This window comes from Cheilinus undulatus, linkage group 4 (assembly GCF_018320785.1).
Source record: "Cheilinus undulatus linkage group 4, ASM1832078v1, whole genome shotgun sequence".
Classification (NCBI taxonomy): domain Eukaryota; kingdom Metazoa; phylum Chordata; class Actinopteri; order Labriformes; family Labridae; genus Cheilinus; species Cheilinus undulatus.
In genome coordinates, this window is record NC_054868.1 from 10,851,861 (window position 1) to 10,872,210 (window position 20,350).

At 39.7% G+C, this 20,350-nt stretch overlaps 1 protein-coding gene across 1 annotated transcript in view; it reads right to left on the bottom strand.

Moving 5' to 3' along the window:
• Nucleotides 1–6,298: 6,298 nt before the first annotated feature.
• Nucleotides 6,299–20,350, bottom strand: part of LOC121508565 (endonuclease V-like) — a 161,511-nt gene continuing 147,459 nt past the window's right edge. Inside the window, exon 9 of the mRNA XM_041785499.1 lies at nt 6,299–8,396. The gene's annotated coding sequence lies outside the window, so the exon portion shown is untranslated. The remainder of the gene's footprint in view (nt 8,397–20,350) is intronic.

Below are 20,350 nucleotides of genomic sequence, written 5' to 3' on the forward strand. Positions count from 1 at the left end.
CCAGACCATGTCATTGCAACTTCTTAGAGGCCAACTGGGGTGCTAACATGGATAACAGCAGTGCAATCTCACTTCCTGCTTTCCAGTGACCCCCCCCCCCCCCCGGGTGAAAACAAGCCCATAGACTCATTGGCCATAGGTTAGAAAACATTTGTATCAACGTGATTAAAAGCCATTTTGTTGGGTTGTGTGCCTTAAACAACTAAAAAGCTAAAATTTAAGGCATGTTTTGTTTTTCTCAAATGAGGAAAAAGTGTCAAAGAAGAGTTCTTTGTCTTTTGGCTGAAACTAGAGAGGACTAAAGCAGGCTAATGTCGGATCTGTGCTGTGTTTTTAATGACTTTAAGCTAGTGATCGCTCTGTGGCAGCAGAAGCCGTAGTCTGTGTGCCTGTTAACAGCTTTATCACACCTTCACTAACTTCTTAACCACATTCAAGTGTTAAGATTCAATAAGATTTTTTTTTTACATGTCCTACATTATATGTTTATCTCACAGATTTTTGGCTCCCAATAACCGTTTAACTGTATGGTTTTCATTTTTTAAGCTTTTAAATCCCTAATGACCCAATCTTTTCCATTGAAAGCCATTAATTTTTAAGGAAAGTTTTCCCCCAGAAAGGGGAGGGCTGACCCGGATGGGTTGCTCTTACCCATCAGCGTTTCGAAGCCCCTGATAGAGCTCATGGTTCCCAGCAGGGAGAGCTGCACCAAAGAGACAAATGAATGGAAGCAGGCCAAGTACTAGGAGCTGGTGGAGCAGTGTTGCAGGGCAGGCTGAAAGACACACAATGAGCCCAATGAAGTGGGACGCAGGGGTTATGCTTGCTGGTTGCTGTGCAGTAGACATGGGTGGTAATACTGTATCCCAGATATTAGATTAGCCACAGTATTGCTTATATCGGTGTTTCCCAACCATTTTTCCTTGGAGCCCCCCCTACATGTACCTAAGAGAAGCAGAGGCCCCCCCAGGACCCAAGAGAGATGGAAAAAGTGACACACTGCCACCAAAAATCAACATAGATGTTAATGGTTTCACTGATATAACACTAAAAAAGGCCAATGCATGATTTTCTCATCAAAAGACCTTTGTGTAAACTACTTAATCACTGCCTATCAATAATTCAGTCAATATTTGCAAATCTAATTTTGGCAGCCAAAGCCTTGCACCCCCTCTAAGATCTTTGGCACACCCCTGGGGGGTCCCAGACCCCAAGTTGGGAACCAATGGCTTATATTACTGCCATGAAGACAGTGCTGCACATTTTATAATGAATTCCTTGAGAGTGTTTGTCCATTTCCACCCACAGCACCACTGTCTGAGTGTGAAAATGCTTTAGAGGTGATTAAAGAACACCCGTTAATGGTGTCGAGCTAATTTGGCAAAAAACGAATGCGCCCATATATCCTGGTGTGCCATGTCACGGCACAGGACTGGCACTACGGTATGATCTTCTCTGGTCAATTTTTTAAACATGCACCGCTGGCTGTAATGTGATCCAGAAAACATGAGTTTAAACACAATTTAATTCTTGTTTCTGGGTGTAGATCATTGTTGACAAAATTATCCTGAAACTTAACTTTATCCTTTTTTCCATGTAGATAAAGTTTATTTTAGGTGCTGAAGTGAGCTGTTATATTTTGTGTACACATTCTGTGAAGTGAACCTGCAGCTGGACAGAGCTTGCCATTGAAGTACAACATGGAAATAAATAGCAATAAAAGCCTATCAGTAAGCATACAGAAAATTACTTCACATTCCCAGATCCTATACGATAATAGTTGATGATCATTTCTCTCATTAAATCAAGGAGGAGGGAAGGAAAGAGAGGAAGAGAGCGCACGTATGTGCCATAGTTGGAGGGGGAAAGAGGAACTTCTCTGTACTGATATATATCATTTTACTTTTTCAGTGTACGAACAATTCTTCAACCAAAAAATACTCCAACGCTCCTGCCGTTACTTTTAGACGAGAAAACATTTTGATAAAGGATGTAATGAACACCTCTGGGGTGCGTCCTGCTTGCTGTGCTCGCACATGCATGCCGACAAGTGCTTGTAACATCTGACTTTTAAACACCTGGTGGTAATACCGTATACCACGGTAAGATTCATGGAGGGTATGACGGTGTTGAAAAAGTAAATACCGCCCAATCCTACTGTGCAGCGTCTACACACTCCTTGGCATCACCGGGGGCTCCAAGGAAAGCCATCAGATCTATCATGGAGGTAGCGGCGACGGCCTCCACATGCCTGTGGCTCAACAAGTGATCTATGGACAAGGGGCACAAGCCAGGGTCTGATCAACCCTAGACAGGCTGTAGCTTTTTCAAGCGACATACCTATGAAATAGAACATGATCTAAAGAGAAAATAGTTTTGATAAAACAGACATTAACTCACTAAGTTAAGATTGTAGGTATATCCTTTAGAAAATATACATATTAAAGAGGAGCAGGTGTTCATGTGAGATTTCTTTGCAGAGACTTGCAGAAATTCATGTTTGCTGCAGTCGCCTCTGCAATCTCTGTCGATCTCTAAAGCTCGCAGACAACAATTAAAGAGAAAAATATTCTTCTTTTATTTACAGAGAGCCATGGCCATCATGTTTTGTTCCGCTTTGCAGCAGATTCATAAGGGAAACGTCTCAAGGGCAGCCAAACTGCATTGTATCTTTTCAAGTGTTCAATTGATTTCTTTAGAATTTTTTGGTTATTGTTCAGTTCTTTCAAAGGCTTTTCTTCTCATGATGCACTTAGTTTAATAGGGAATGAAAAATGTCACTGTTAAAACAAAGCATTACAACGATAACAAGCAATAACATTCATTTATTCGCTTCAGAAAGGACACATTATTATGTTCACATCGTTAGTTTTGATTTTTTTTTAATTGTTTCAGCAGAAGTAGCAAAATGTTTCTAGTTCCTCGGAATAACTCAAATAGAATCTAAATTTAAAGTGTTCAAGATAATTGTCAAAAAGGAACCTCAATCCCTTCTGCAGTGAATAAAAGAGATCTGGTTTTTCAATCAGTTAAAAATTTCCCCAAAGTTAGAAATTGATGAAAACATTAAGCATTTCATTAAGAAGAAATCAGGGGTCATATTTCTGAGTGAGCAAAAACAGTGAGTTTTGTTAAAGCGGAGGAAAAAGAGAGAGAACAAGACTGAGTAGGCTGCTGAGAACACAGCAGCAGAGCTGTCAGAAAAGGACAGCAGGATCGCTGCCCTCTGTCACAGACTTCTCTCTCTAAATAACCAAAAAGCGAAGATGTCCACTCAAGTTTCAGTGTGCTCAGGGCCTCTGAAACTCACAAAGTGAAAGGGGAGATTGAAGGATTGCAGATGGGAAAATGGTGGAGCAAACTGAGAGTGGAGAGGAGAAAGATGCCGTCACATTCTGAGTGGCGTTTCCTTATAGACTGGAGGGGAAAACATCTGAACAAAGATCCAACTGAAAGGTCCATTAATGAGGTTAGCTCTGCAGATGTAAGACTCAGAGGCAGTAATATTAACCAGAGCTCCACTGTTTACTGTGAAATGATCAGTATCTTTTAAAACTTTAAAAGGGATGAAGACGGAAACAGACATTGGAAATATTCTAAAATAAGCTACACACAAGTGTGCATCTGTACAAGGAAACAAGTGGGTGATGAACGGCTAGATACCCATAAGCTCACAAGTACAGTACTGTGCAGATCTTTAAGGCATATTCAGGCCAAAAAATGAGGTGGAAATAAGGAGTGTAATGGCTCTGGATGTCATTGCATGTTACCAGGGACATGGAAAAATAAAAATAACTAAGTCCACACCTTTAGGGTTGACTAAGGGGTGGATGTGGCGAGTAAGTACAGACTAGAGCAGAGGGTCTCAATGGTGGGTAGGTAACCAAAAAGTGGGTCTTAAAGGTTTTACCAGTGGGTCGCAAAAGTCGATGTACAGAAGCTCTTAGTGGACATACAGTTAATTAATACATGAAGCCCAGCATTAGCTCTTGCAGGACACAATATTCAACCCCCCTGCCTTGATCAGCTGACAGCCAGCTGATCAATAACTGACTCCCAGCTCCCACAACCAATCACGGCTCTTTCTCTCAACAAAGCAGTGTATTTAAATGACCTTCTTGCTAATCCCTGCTTGCATTAATGCTGATGCACCATGCTTCAACTGCTGGCAAAGCTTAACCTCCTCCACCCCAGCCTTCTCTTTTATGCCATAAAGCTCATACTCAGATTCCTGCTACCATGGATTCATTGTTTTCAAACTAATTTCATAAATATGCATTGTCATAAATGTTTCTATCCGTATGGGGGTCTCCAGCCATGTGCTCCCTGGGAAGTCAAAGCATTGACTAATCTAGGGAGCATCTTTTGAGCAGAGCCTTCTCCACAAAGTAAATCTGTATGTCCATTCTGCAATAAAATGGTTAAATATGTGACACAAATGTTCCTGAAGGAACTGTATTTTTATAAGTTTTCCTATGATGATGAATAAATTTTAGTATTTCTCTCAAGAGTTCCACTTATTTATCTCTTTTTCTTTAGATAACACCAAAATAAATGGGAAATTTCTTGAGAAATGACCAAATTTCCATGCTGTCTCAGAGAAAAGGAGTGAAATAAGATGTATGCATGCAAGTCCTTTTGTAATAATGTGCTTTCCAAACATGTTTCTTTTGTCCTCCTTTTTCTTTCTTTTTTTTTTTTTTTAATTTTTTTTTCAATTAATTTTTGGGCTTTACAGTGCCGTCTTTTTTTTGACAGAGAAGGACAGTGGATAGAGTCGGAAATGGAATGAGAGTGGGGAGAGACATGTGACAAAGGGCCAAAGGCCGGATTCCAACCCGGGCCACTCGCGTACATGGGTCGTACCTTAGACTGCTAGGCTATTCGCACGGCCCTTGTTCTGTCTCTTTAACTGCTTTTCTCCCAATTAGGATCCAAACTGTGACATTTTCGTTATATATTCAAGTAGTTGAACATTTTCAAAAATTTTGGGTTGCGATTTTGCTCACGAAGATGGTGGGGTGTTCTGACGCCTGACAAGTTGAGAAACACTGAGCCAGAATACCATCCCGGCAGGTAGTAGGGTTGCTACAAGCCCCTGGTCGTGCTGTGGATGTCCCAAGGGGCCCAAAAACTGCAGCTGGTCTATGGGCGTAGGTCTGGACAAAATAGATGCCGTTGAGCTTGACCTTGGCTGCTGAGCGACACGCGTCGACATGTGTCCCTCCCATGTGTCTCCCTTCTCCAACCCTGGATTGTGGCGCATCAAGCCCCTTGATGTAACATTAACGCCCTACATGCCTAAAACTCATGCACATGAGTATAGATAGCAAATCACTGCTTAGTAAATTCATATGGTACACAATGACAACTTTAGCATTTATTTAACAAAAAGCAGACACAACACAAAGCAGAAATAACAGGCTACTGTACATCAAACATGATTTACATTCATTAAGGCCTTTAATTGGATTTTATTAGGCCCTTTCATCCTGAGAATATTTTATGGCATCACCACAGTAAGACATATTTGTTTCAAAGCTATAGAACAAGAAGATGTGCTAATAAACATTTTTTTCATTGCTTTATTTTAGAAGAGAGGACTGGGGATAGAGTCGGAAATCAGGATATAAGTGTGGGGAATAATAGCAGAGAAATGGGCTGAGGGTCTTGTTGAGCTCTGACTGCCCTGTTTGAGGACTAAAGCCCTCATATGTGGACTGCACTACCACTCCACTGGACCAATCTGCACCCCTGCAGAGTTTTTTTTGGTAAAGCCTATTTTTGAGTTTAGTTTTGGTAACCTAAAATGGGTTTTACATTTCTGTTTTAATTATTTCATTGGTTTTAGTTTTAACTACAGGTGCATCTAAAAAATTAGAATATCGTAAAACCCCAGTACAAAAAAAGAAATTAAAATACAGAAATTTTGACCTTCTGGAAAATTTTGCTCATCAATGCAATCAGTACTTGGTTGGAGCTACTTTTGCACAAATAACTGTATCATTGCAGCACAGCATGGGGGCAATCAGTCCGTGGCACTGCTGGGGTTTTATGGAAGTCAGGTTGCCCTGTTAGCAGCCTTCAGCTTGTCTGCATTGTTAAGTCTGGTGTCTCACAACTTCCTCTTGACTTTTCCTCAGAGATTCTCTAGGGTGTCCCAGGTCAGACCAGTTGGCTGACCAATCAAACACAGTAACACCATGGTCAGCAAACCAGTTTCTGGTAGTTTTTGCCTGTGGGCAGGTGCCAAGTCCTGCTGGAAAAGGAAATCAGTATGTCCATAAAGCTTCTCAGTAGATGGAAGCATGAAAGGCTCTAAAATCTCCTGGTAGACAGCTGACAGCTTTGACTCTGGACTTGATAAAGACCAGTGAACCAACAGCAGCAGATGACCCTAAACCATCACACTGGACTTCATTCTGTGTCTATCTGATCTTCCTCCAGACTCTGGGACCTTGATTTCCAAATGAAATTTAAATCTACTTTTATCTGTAAAACAGGACTTTGGACCACTGAGCAACGGTCGAGTAATTTTTCTCTGTTGTGTGGTGGCTCTTGATCCACTGACTCCAGCCTCAGTCCACTCCTTGTGAAGCTCCCTTTAAGCTCTTGAATCTGCTTTATTTGACAATCCTCTAAAGGCTGCACTCATCCCTGATGCTTGAGCACCTTTTCATTCCATTCTTTTCTCTTCCGATCAACTTCCATGAGTATGCTTTAATACAGCCTCTGAGAACAGCCTGCCCTTTCAGCAGTGACCTTCTGTGGCTTACACTCCCTGTGGAGGATGACAATGATTGTCCTCTAGACATATATCAAGTCATCAGTATTCCCCATGATTGTGGTTGTGTGTGTACTGAACTGGAGTGAGACAATAAAGGCCCAGGAAAACTTTGCAAATTGGACTTTTCCACAATATTCTAATATTTTGAGATAGTGGATTTTAGATTTTTGTGAGCTGTAAGCCGTAATCATCAACACTGAAACAAAAAAGGTCTTGAAATATTTCACTTTGTTAGATTGATCTATAAAACTGTGACATTTTGAAGTACATCACAGGAAAAAAAGAACTTTAACATGATATTCTAATTTCTTTTATATGCTCCTGTATAATAACCTGGGCTTACTGGATAGTCTCTTGTTTTAGCACCATTCTTTGTAAACCCTAGAGATGAGTTTGGTGTGAAATACTCAGACCACTACCAATCATGGAACACTCAAATTCACTTACATCACCTTTCCACTTCATTCTGATGCTTGGTTTGAACTCCAGCTCATTGTCTTGACCACATCTATATGCCTTAATACTTTGGTTGCTGCCATGTGGTTGGTAGATCAGATATTTGCATTAATGAGCAGTTAAACAGGTGTACCTAATGAAGTGACTATTTGGTGTATTTAGCTGTTAGTACAGTGTGCTAACTGGTAATCCATTGTCAAGTCAGTGAACTTTCAGTCAAGCAATAACAAATCCATTAATATGTGTAAAAAACTTCTTATTTAAGTAGCTTTAGATTTCCTTTTGATCATTTACCAACAATCTACATGAATTCCTCACAGTGTTTTAAAGAGTACACCCAGTAAGAACCTGCTGTCCTTCCTCAAATGTCACAATCTGTCTTTACTATAAGAACACTTTCTGCCCAGTGTTGTACTCTGTGTACGTCTTTGTGACGTGGGACCCGTCTACGTTCTCCACCAGCTGATCTGCTGACCCCACCTGCTGATCAATACTGCCCCATCTGACCACTTCTATTCCTGGACATCATCCCTGCAGAGTCAGCCCCTCTCCCACACTCCCTCCTTTTCCGCTCTCCTCGCTGGGACCGGCCTGGCACAGCGCTGGCCGTTGCCAAGCCTGACTCATATAAAGAGAGACACTCAGGGAACGACACACCGCGGTCTGTGACTGCGTGTATGTCACATTGTTTGCTATTTCCATACACAGCCATATGGGGCCGTGTCTCTGTATAGATCAACATAAGGCATAATTCACAAAGCCCAGACTTGTTAAGAGATGACCATCACTTTGAAGTACATCAGGGACATTTATGATTTATTTATAGGGCTCACAGTGTAAAAAGCTGAGTGACCCAAAAATGTAATGAGAAGAGTGTATAAAAAGAGTCTCTGTGACCCATATCCTGTTAAATGTGGAGCGACTGTATAAAAAGAAACAGATAATCAGATTCTGACTTGGCCTTAAAACAGCTGCTCTTTTAAAAGTACATAAAAGTTACACTTCATGCTCAGTTTTTCTCACTTATGCAAAAAAAGTCTAGAAACACATCATTGCTCTCTCACAAAAATGTATAAAAATATAAAAGAATTTGAGGGTTGTTTGGTTGCCTGTCGCCCGGGCTCTTGAGGTCTTCTGCTGCATCTTTGGTAGCCTGGAACAACAAAGAAAGAAAGAACAAACCATTAGGACAGTAAATATTATACATAATCTCTGCTTCAGTGTCTAGGGTATTTAAAGAAAAGCAAAAGCACCACTCTGCAAAGCTTCAAAGCTCTTAAGTCCAAGTGGCTGATGGTCACCTGAAAATGGCTGCACTTTATTCAGCACTTGCTCTCAGCTCAATCTGTTAAAAACACCAGAGATGCACAAAGTCCAGCCCAGGTCTGTATTTATCTCAGAGTCCCTCCTGGGACTCAGGCTGACTAAAACACTCCTACCTCAGTGCAGGATTTGAGAGTTATTTATGAAGCTTCTCTTGTGTAAAGGACTTCTGCAGTTAGAGAGCATTAGCCTGCTGTATACTGACATGCAGGGCCCTATTTCAACAACATAAAGTCTCCTGATATGGGGGTTCCAGTCTACATTTTGCTGTTCAGATGGTGCATCTGGGTGTAAAGTGAAAGCAGAGAGCCATGATCATTTTGCTGACAAATATGATGAAAAATATTACGTCCGTTACAGACTGGCTGTTTGTTGCTGAGTGCAGCTGCAGCGCATGTCTGCGCCTGTATGCATCGTCATGGCTTTCATACCCAAGGCCGCACATAAAGGAGGATAAAGGGGAGAGCTTTCTGGGGCTCAGCCAAATGGGGGGGCCCATGGAGGTCAGCATGGTCAATGTCCATTGTAAAGTTAACTGTGAGAACCATATTGTATTGTTTTTACATGAATAATAATCACTCTTTTCAAAGGAACAAATATTTTCAAAATGTTTTTATGTCGTAGCCTTCTTTGAAATGTAAACCCCTTTTCTTAAAAAAGAATTTTAAAGGCTTAAAGGGGCAAACATGGGTTTACAGAGACACAAAAATAAGCATTAAGTGGCAAAATGGCTAAAAACATGCAGGAAAAAGTGGCAGAAAAGAGGTTACAAGTGGCAAAAATAGGTTAACAGGGGCAAAAATTGGTTTACAAAGGGCAATAAAGTGGGTGTAAAGTGGCAGAAACATGCAGGAAATTGGATTTTAAATGGCAAAAATTGTAATAATAAATAGTAAAGTGTGATTAAAATCAAAGAAATGGGCATAAAAAGTAATAAAAGGGGTTAATGGCTGCAAAAAATGGTTTTCAAAAAATACCCAGAAATGGGCAAAATGGGTTAAATCTGGCAAAAATTAGCAGAAAAAGTGGTGGAAGTTGGAAAATGGCTTAAAAGTTACATAAGGGGGGTTAAAATGGTAAAAATGGGTTTAAAGTGGCGAAAAGGGCAGGGTGCAAAATTGATGAAGAGTGGCACCTAGACTAGAGTCAATGATCCAGCACATTTACATCAATACTACCAATAAATCACATCTTTTTAGGATTTGTCAGGGGCCCAGCCAATTCTGTGGGCGGGCCTGTGTGTGTGGCATGTTGGCTGTTGGCTGCGTCTTCCTGTTGTCACAGCTCTGTCTTTTTTCATAAGTTACACCTCAGTTAACCCTTTACCTACTGAGTCTAAAAATGGTGATTTGGACATATATTGTTATTATGGCTGTAAAATAGTCTGGAAATGCCCTAAGTCTGAGAGCTTTGGTCCCTTTTCCCACAAGTACTTGAACTTGACTTTTCAACATCTGGTTAATGATTATTGCACATTAAATGGAATTGTCAGCAGTTTAAAAGAAAAAAAACACCAAAACTGATTTATTTTTCATGGCTTTTATGAGAAGAAATTTTGTTATTGCTCATGAAGTGTTGATTTGACATTTGAAATGTGAACCTATTCATGTTTAGAACAATCACCAGTCATTTTTTGAGTCTAGGACTCTGGGTGTGCAAAACACAGTGCAAAGGTTAACTCTTTTCATAGGCTAAAATTAGTGCAAATAGAGGTGTAAAAATGCATTCTCAACATTCTCAAGTAGCATATTGTTATTCCACATGACAGACACACATAAATGCCACTATCTAACGCTATTTTTTGAAAACAAAACACCACTCTCGCTCGCTCTCATTTTACTCTCTTCCTTCACTCTCCTTTCTTCACTTGTCTTCTGCCAAAGCTGCCGTTTTCGCAGTGCTGTTCGACATTACTGTAATATATATACCACACATCATATATTGCCGGAAAGCACAGGTTCTCAGCTCTCTGTCAGCGTTGGAATTATTTAGATTGAGTGAACTTTCAAGGAGTTACAGTGTTGAGAATTCGTGTAGTGATCTCGCGATACTTCTGGTGTTTTGCTATATATGCCCATGTCATATGGTTGCAAGTACCATAATGAATCATATATGTGCGCATACCCACAATTCTCAGCTTTCCAACACTGTTGGAATTTTTCTGATCGGACAAACTTTGACAGAGTTACGGTAATAATACTCTGGACATATAAAACACAGTGCCGGCAGGTAAAGGGTTAATCTCTATACAAGTGATTCAATTCATTACATAGCTGAACTGAGCTGGGAAAATTTCAGAATAAAAGCACTTTGTACAAACCAGGGGATTTATTTTCAGGCTGGTTACCAGCATGAGGAAGAGGTGCCACACTGTTGTGTTTGTGCATGGTTCTTCCACACACTCCTGAGGCTCCTGTTTGTTTAATGAATCAATTGTTAAATTAATGACTTGTTTCTTCGGACTTCAGTCGTCCATTCTACCAAACAACACCAAACAAAGTCACTGACAAAATAAGCTGTTTGGCATTGGCAGAGAAGATTTAACAAATTTCTCATTGGCACAACTCACATACTCAGTTCTGCTGCTCATCCCACAAACGCATGTTCCTTAAAAATGTAGCACCATTTAAAAGACAAATAAACAGGCTTTCCAGAGGTATAAGATTTATTGACAAGAAGCATTGTTACAACAAAGAAATAAAGTAACAAAAACTGTTTTCCTTACTTTTTGTGCTAACTTTATGCTGGCTTTCCCCGTTATAAGACTTGCCTTATTAAATTAGTTAAAAGAGAGACAACATTTTGTCTCAAAGTTATGACTAAAATATTAGGACTTCTTTGACTAAAACATAAGCGAAATCTAAAAAAGCTGCCAAAATAAAAAAGGAGAAAGAAAAGGTTGTGTCAGTTGACAAATGCTCTAAAAATCCACCAGGATCAATAGTAAGTAGGTTAAATAGTAAGAGGTGAAAGTAGCATGGTGGGGTAAGGAAAGGTACTTCTGTGAGGCTCAGTTGCTTACAATCAAAAATAGGGTGAAGGTTTTCACTTTATGAAAGACCGTGAGGGTAAACAGTCCAACAGTTGATGAAAAATGTTCTTCAATGTGAAATTGCAAAGAATGAAGGGATTTCAACATCTACAGTCCATGATATCATCAGAGAATATGGAGAAATCTCTGTACATAAGGGGCCAGGCACTGAATATTAATGACTTTTGACCCCTCAGGTAGCACTGCATTAAAAATCATCAGCATTTTGTGATGGATTTCTAACACTAAAGAGGGAAAGGACTGTTTATCTAGGGTAAACATACAGTTCAAAAGCCAGTATTTGTGTTGGTGTGGGGTTATATTGGTGTCCATGGCATGGGTAACTTGCACATCTGTGGAGGTATCATTAATACCGAGAGGTATATAAAGGTTTCAGGGCAACATATGCTTTCATCTAGATGTCTTTTTTTTTTTGGAAATCCCTGCACATTTCAGTAAGACAATGCCAAGCTACATGGGTTACAACAGCATGGCTTCACAGTACAACAGCGCGACTACTAGACTGGCCCACATGCTGTCCAGACCTGTCTCCCACTGAAAATGTATGGTACATTATAAAGCACAAAATGCATCAAGCAAAACCCTGCACTGTTGAACTAAATATACACATCAAGCAAGAATGGTAAAGAACAGAAAAGGTCATGTAACAGAGATAAACATGCTCCTGTCCCAACTTTTTCAGAATGTGTTCCAAACAACTGTATTCTGTTGTTTTATTTGCATTTTATACAATGTCCCGTCTTTTTTGCAATCGGCTTTATTTTCCCGATGAGCACAAGTACAACCAAAATGTTATTAACTGCTGCCATAATAGTTGGCATGGGTACAATCATGGTGGTTTTACAGCTTTATTTTTCCAGAGGCAATAAAGAGAAACATCGATCTTTTGTTGTTTCTGCAGGGACAGCATGTTTTCTCCTCTACATCAGGTGCAAGGTCAGTCTCAAACATTATTTAGTTGTGCCAAAACGATCTTTCAATAACCTTGCTGTCATTGCTCTTCTCACAGAATCTGTGCCAGGACACCACTCTCTAGCAACTCCTGACATATCAGCAGAAATGGGAACAATTTTCTCATTTGATGCAGTTGATAAAATGCCTCTACTCTGGAGAAGTTGGTCCAAAAATCTGTCAATCTTCACAGTTTTTGGCCATTTCGAAGCAGAAGCTGACAGAGATTTTGGCCAGCTGATGTGGGCATATTTCTATGTGTCTGTTTATGATGTCCAATATGTTTAGATCTGACAGCCTTGATTTGAGTGTGTATAATGCACAAAACAAAGCTCTGGGCACTCAGGAGATGGCATCATCATCATCATAGTTTGTCCAGCAGAGCTCTTCACACTCTACTGTATATTACTTTCTCAAAACAAAGGATCTATTTTTTCTCTAGCCCGAAAGTGTTTTTTTTTCTCATATATATCAGCAGCACTATTAGAAATCATTAAATTCCTGCCTCCATTTTTTGCACCAGTCTCAAAAATCCAATACTGGTCAGTCTCAGTCAGCTAGGATAGATTTTCAGTCTTTGAGAAGCTTGATAAATTCTGGCAGAGATCTAGCGCTGGGAAAGCATCCAGATCTGATGGTGAAAAAAAGATGGATTTTAACTTTGAGGTGATTTTATTCCTCTTACACCCCATCAACACAATACTGAACCACATTAGGATAATCTGACACATCAGAAATAAATTAAGATATCCATGGCATGGGATATTTCACACATTCATAGGTAACACCCCATAGATGGTGTTTGGGAAAGAACCAGAGAAGAGCAAAAATATCTTTCCCTATCTGCCAGTATGTCTACATCCACGTTAATGTCTTCACCTGCCGCCATGGTTTACAGACATGCAGTACAACTAAACCAACTTTATAGCTACTGCTAAAGGTGCTTAAAGACCCTGCAATGTGAAAATAAATCTGTATTTAGGTTTGTTGTATGACAGGTCACTGTGTTATGAACCCCCAGGACAAATTTCAGTCAAAAAAAAAAAACATCTCTAAGTTTATAAAATTAAGCTTCAAAATCATCTGCTCTAGTGTGTCAAGACACATTTTAGATTTCACTTTACAGGATCTTTAATGGTCTGGTCATTCTTTGAACAGGTATTGCAGCTTGAAGCTTTGCAAAATAAATCTGCAATGCATACAACAGATATATGATGCCTGTCTGGTGTGCCAGGTTACCATGACGCAGCATTCACATGAATAGTAGAAGGATGAGACAAAGGGACTGTGAGAATGCCAGTTATACAGGTGCATCTCAATAAATCAGAGTATGATCAAATAGTTGATTTATTTCAGTAATTCAATTCAAAAGGTGAAACTAATCTATTATATAGATTCATTTCACACAGATTCATATATTTCAAGTGTTTGTTTCTTTTAATGATGATGATTATGGCTTACAGCTAATGAAATAAAATCAGCTTCTCAGAAAATTAGAATATTATTTAAAGGTCACAAATTTTATCCTTTTAAGACAAGATTATATTGTTGCCAGAGCTCCCCAAAACATGCCTGTGAAGTTTGTTTCTGAAAAAAACAAAAACCCTCTGCTTCAGCTCTGCTCAGATGGAGCTGTTTCTGTGTCTATGGCTTTAAATGTAAATGAGCTGTCTAACTCCACCCATGACTCCGCCCCTCTGAGGAAATAGATCTGGCTTGATGGATGTGACTCTCCTGATCCTCCTCTCAGCTGCCAGATAAGAGGAGGATCAGGAGAGGAGCGCTGCACTTTCTTCCAAGAAGGGAGGGCTAACTGAACCGGGGGCGGGGCTAACTCCCCACATGACATAATGAGGGGCAAATCTGAGAACGGCTTGTTTCAGCACACCTTTTGTGAAAGGTGGAGAAGGGGGAAGGGGATTTTTCTAATTCTTGGGGGGATCTAGGACAGGCCAGGGACACATTTTTGTCAGAAAAGCCTGAAAAAGTGTATTTTCATAATATTTGACCTTCAAAACCAATTTCAGTGTGTTCAAACACAAAGTTTGGGCTTCCCTTAACAGCCACCTTAAAAGCCTTGAAATATTTGTTTTTGCAAAATGTCTATGGGGGATTTGAATGGTGAATTTGACTACAGGAACCAGAGCCACCAAAAAGTGGGTGGCACTGTTGCGCTCATACAAAACAAAAAAGTAAGATAATACTCACAGTTATGGGCCCACTCAGCTGAGTCACTAGTTTATATGGTTGCTTTCTGAACTTTAACACCCAGCTTATACTGATTATTTTTACAGGTTAAAGCGTTAACTTCAAAAACAGAATTCATATGCCATCAGCTGATTTAACAGCCATGTTTGTCTCTGTGCAGTGACAGTAACACATTAACTGTGGAGGACTTTGATGACAGTTTGTCTATTTCTGCAATTTTTGAGGACTTTCACAGCTGGGGCATGATGCCATGACATAGTTCACAGCAAGTTTATCCCTGGTCTAAATCTCCAGATTTACACCCTCATGTTATAATTATTTTTGTGCTTTAACAGCAGAATGTGAGGACTAACAGGACCCATAAGAAGCCTCCATCATTACTATCCCTACAAACTACGGCCGCCTCAGCCTGCCTCCCCAGTGCAGTTAGTTCGGTCCCTCCAGCAACACAACACAAAGCAATTTGCTTTGAATAGCCGCCATGGACATTTCCAGAGCATTACAGCAGCAATAAGAATCAGCGACGAGCTGGAGGAGAGCGACCCAGCAGAGGAGAGGAAATAGAGACGGTGTGAGAAAGACGGAAATAGATTAAAAAAAAGAAAGGGAGAGGGAGATGGAGAGCTGAGATCATGTTACAGATGGATACAGTGCTGGTCAAGGTGCTGAATGAGCAATATAAGGACAGCATAATAAAGATCAGATGTTACATAAGGCTGACTCAGGGTCAGTGTTAAAGGAGAGGAGATGAGGCTCCTGTTGTGACCACAACAGCTGGGGGGCTCTGAAGAGATCTGACGTTAATATACTTGAGGACAGATTTGGCATTAGATATGGACACACTGAGTCATGGCCGGTGATTATGACATTATTAGTTCTGTTGGAGGGATTCATGTGTGTAAATGTGTTTGATGACTCAAGTTGCCTCATTTTTTGCAGCAAACTCTTCTCTGCAGGTGAGTATCCAAAAAAGAAAGCACCACACACAGCACGGCTGAGTCAGATCTTAGAACAACACAACAGGATACATCAGACGTGGTTTCTCCTCTTGTGGAGTGTTCTGTTTTTATCATTACTACAGGTTTGTCATCCCTTAAAACAACAAAGAGCTCAGTGCATCAATCATGGTGCTAACTTTTAAAACTAATTTTAAATAATGCCTTTATATCTAGGTGTAAGTATACAGTATATCAGGGATCACTGACTACATTTGCACAAGGACAAGATTTTTTCTTGGATGCCGGACTGTTTAATAAGCAAATCAGATCTATTTAAATGTTTTTAATTTCCTTTAAAATGTACCTTATCTTTAGCCATTAGCAGTGAATTTAGTCCCTCTTGCCTGTACTACAGCCAGGCCACAAGGGGGCGATTGAGATATTTTAGCCTGATAGTTCTAGGGCTGTAATGTTGTGCATCACTGGGTTTGAGTTAAAACTGAGAACTCCTGATTGGTGAAAAACCCAGGCAGCAAACAGGTCTTTTGTTTTTGATATCCAGGCGGGGAAAATACATTCTCAAAGCACCTGAATTGGTAGGTTGATACTGTAACCAGCAGCTTTAATCCAGAATGGACTGATGAGTATGAATTTGTCATGCATCTTAGTCACTTATAATGGCTGATGGGGGATTTTTGTAAACCTGATCAAGCCAATCTAGAAAAACTGTTTAAATCTCCCTTAATTTTGGAGTTCCTTCAATAGTTGTAGGGTTTTTTGAAAATGAAAAAACACTGTAAATACCATAAAACATTTCTGAATTTCATAATCTTCTCTGGGCCAGATGAGAAGCTGTGGTGGGCCTGATTTGGCCCCCGGGCCTCCAGTTGATGATCAGTGCACCAAATGAACAAAAGCATTTGGCCAAACCCTGTTGATTATTGAATTCAGGTGTGTCAATCAGACCTGCTGCCACAGGTGTATAAAACCAAGCACCTATGCCGTCTCCATTTGCAAACACTTGTGATACTAAATGTGTCAGTAACATAAAGCGCAGAACTGTGATGCCACCTTTGAAATAAAACTACTCATGAAATTCTATTGCCTGTGCCTTGCTTTCTCCTCATATCTTGAGCAAATAACAATAAAGGTGAATGGAGTCCAGTTTAAACAACCAGTGTTAATTTTGCCAACTAAACGATGACTAAAAATGTTTGACGACAGCATTTTTTTCCATGACAAAAACTAGACTAAGACTAACAAAAACAAATCTGTGATGACTAAAACTGACAAAAAGTCAGTTTAGTTTCCATCAAGATGAGTAAAACTAGACTAAAATGTAATTTAGTTTTTGTCGGACATTCAAAATCCATGTTATTTCTGTGGCATCTGTGGCTATTCTGCCTCTCAGCTGTAGAAAGCAGGGACCCCAGGTTTGGAAGAGTGCAGAGAACACACTAGCATGATTTGGCATCAGATTTAGGCAAGAGAATAAATGCTTGGACTAAAAGTTAAGACTAAAATGTGAGGACTTTTTATGGACTAAAACTAGACTAAAACTAAAAAGGGTAGAAATGACTAAAATGTGGCTAAAACTAAAAGACATTTCATCCAAAGACTGAAACTACGACTAAAATTAAAAATAGCTGCCAAAATTACCACTGTATATGACGCATCACTTTCACCCATTCACCTTACATTTACACACTATTAGCAGAGGAGACTATGGTAGTGCCTGTCAGATTATGTCTGTGAGAAAAACAGTGATTGATTATTGTGAAAGTTGAGCTCAGCCATCATGGATGGACACACCAGATGAGGGGTATGTATAATTCTAATGACAGTGCTGAGGGAGTAGATGCTCAACAAATGCTAGGATTTTGTTCTTCAGATATGGAGAGCTAAGAAAGAGTATTTGCATATTTATCCCTCTTAAATGTTTAAGATTATCAAACAAATGTTCATATTGGACAAAGTTAACCTGAGTACATACAAAATGTAGTTTTTAAATGATTTCTACCTGGACCGATGTATAAGAAGAAGGGCTGTCGCAATATACCGATATTGACGATAATTGTGGTATTAAAAAGTAAAATTTCAATATTGTGTTAAAAATCCGCATATGGTAATATCATGTAAATGATCCAATGCCACTTGAACACAGTTTGTTATCTACATCCGCCCCTATTTTCTTCCACCCTGCTTCGTCTCCCTCCTGTAGCACCCCAACGACCCCTCCCCCTTCCTCCTCACACACACACACACACACTGACCCTCCGCAATGACACAGCAGCTGCAGTACCTCCTTAGACAGGTATTTTGAGTGTAATTCATCTTCCAAAAGAGAGAACACAACATAAAGTCAAAGATAAATTTGATTAATTGTCCCATTATTATTTAATTTTGTTCATGAAATTGTGATAATATCGTTATTGTGACAATTTTTGCCCATGATAATCGTGAAGTGAAAATCTGATATTGTGACAGCCCTAATAAGAAATAACCCTGCCCCATGTTAAATCATGAATGAACTGTGTTTAATACCTTTTTTGGGAAGATGAGTTGCCACACCCAGGCCTACACCCAGTATTACTACCAGACCTGTTGAATCAAGAAACCCCCTAAATAGAGCCTGTCTGACAAAGTGAAGTAAGCTAAAAGATCTCAAAAAGCAAAACATCATAGCACCATTTAAGAAATTCAAGAACAGAAGAGAAACAAAGACAGTGACACCTATCAGTCTGGAGAAGGTTACAAAGCCATTTCCAAGGCTTTGGGACTCCAGCAAAATAAGAAGAGAGCCATTATCCACCAACAGAGAAAACTTGGAACAGTGGAGAAGCTTCCCGGGAGTGGTCTTCAGACCAAAATTACTCCAAGACCAAATCAACAACTCATCCAGGAGGTCACAGAAGAACCCAGAACAACATCTAAAGACCTGCAGGCCTCACCTGACTCAGTTCAAGTGTGTGTTCATGATTTAACAATTAAAAAAAAGACTTGGGAAAAATGGCATCCATGGGAAAGTTCCAAGGCCAAAACCACTGCTGACCAAAAACAACACAAAGGCTCATCTCACATTTGCCAAACAATATCTCGATGATCCCCAAGGCATTTGGGGAAATATTCTATGGACTGACTAGACAAATGACAGAAAAATTATCCTAAATGCACCAGTAAGTCCACCTCTAAATGGCCTAAAGGAAAACCAAAATGAAGGTCTTGGATTGCTTGAGTCAAAGTCAACATTTCGACTGAAATCTGATAGATAGTGGCATGACCTTAAACAGACTGTGCTCTAAAACCCTCTACTGTGACTGAATTAAAACACTTTTGCAAAGAAAATGGAATAAAATTCCTCCAGTGATGTGAAAGACCCATTGCCAGTTATCAAATACGCTTGCCTGCAGTTGTTGCTGACAAGGATGGCACAACCAGCTATGAGGTTTAGGAGACTATTACTTTTTCACACAGAGCCAGATAGGATTGGACTGCTTTCTTCCCTTAATAAATGAAATCATCATTTAAGAACTGGATTTTGTATTTAATCAGGTTGTTTTTGTCTAATATCAAAATTTATATGATGATCTGAAAGATTTAAATTTGACAAATATGCAACAACATTCAGAAATCAGGATGGGGCAAAACTTTTTTGACCACTGTAAGCTGATCACAGACAAAGATACTCCACATACCAAAATATATGTGCAGATACTCACAAGTTTGTAGTTTATATGTCCCTATAAAGATCTTAGTGCTTTGTCCACAGGGGGCGCCAAATTCAACCCAAAACAAAGTTTCCTTTAAATGAAAAACTCAGACAAAGACAGCCTGAGGAGTGGACATTCAGCAACAATGTCCTAAAACAATTCAAATTTGATTTTTGATTTTTTGCTGTCCCATCTGTCTTAAAGTTAAATGTACAAATATGATTAAAAAAGCTTAACCTCAGCAGTCAGGTTGAGTGTGGGCTCATTCTCCACAAACATCTACAATGACTAGCTCTAACAGTGCATGTGTGGCCATTAAAATTAAGTTGTTGATAAAAGAGTTTTTGAACAAACACCTTCTTTAATGTGTACAGCCAGGCTTTAGTTGCTTATGATCCAGGCAATTAAGAGTTGGGGAGTGTTTTAATAGGCTATTATGCATCTTTTGTAATTAGATATAAGACATGATGATACATGAGGGGGTATTACAGGACTAAAGCACTAATTATAACCAGGGAACAGTTCCATTTATATCTAAACATAATGAAGGATTACATAATTACAAACACACACACCTACATTTTGGACTGCAGCTAGGAGAAGGTGGATGATTAGTGGTGTCGAGATGAGCCTGGCTGATTTCTTCAGTCAGACACTCACCGTGTGTCAGGTGATATTGTACTATTCCTCAGAAAGGAGAGATAGTCTTCTTCTTGAAGGATGAGAGAAGAATCTACTGAGCCCCAAATTATTAATGTTGAAGCTTCAGGTAACCTCTGAAATAAACTCAGAGAAAAAAGAGAGGAGAAAGGGAAGCAGCTGGACCGTACTGCCTTACAGAACAGCCTCTGATGCTCTGATGAGCCACATGACTGATTTTCAAAGTCAGGCTGGATTTAATCTCCATCACTTGTGGTTTATTGTG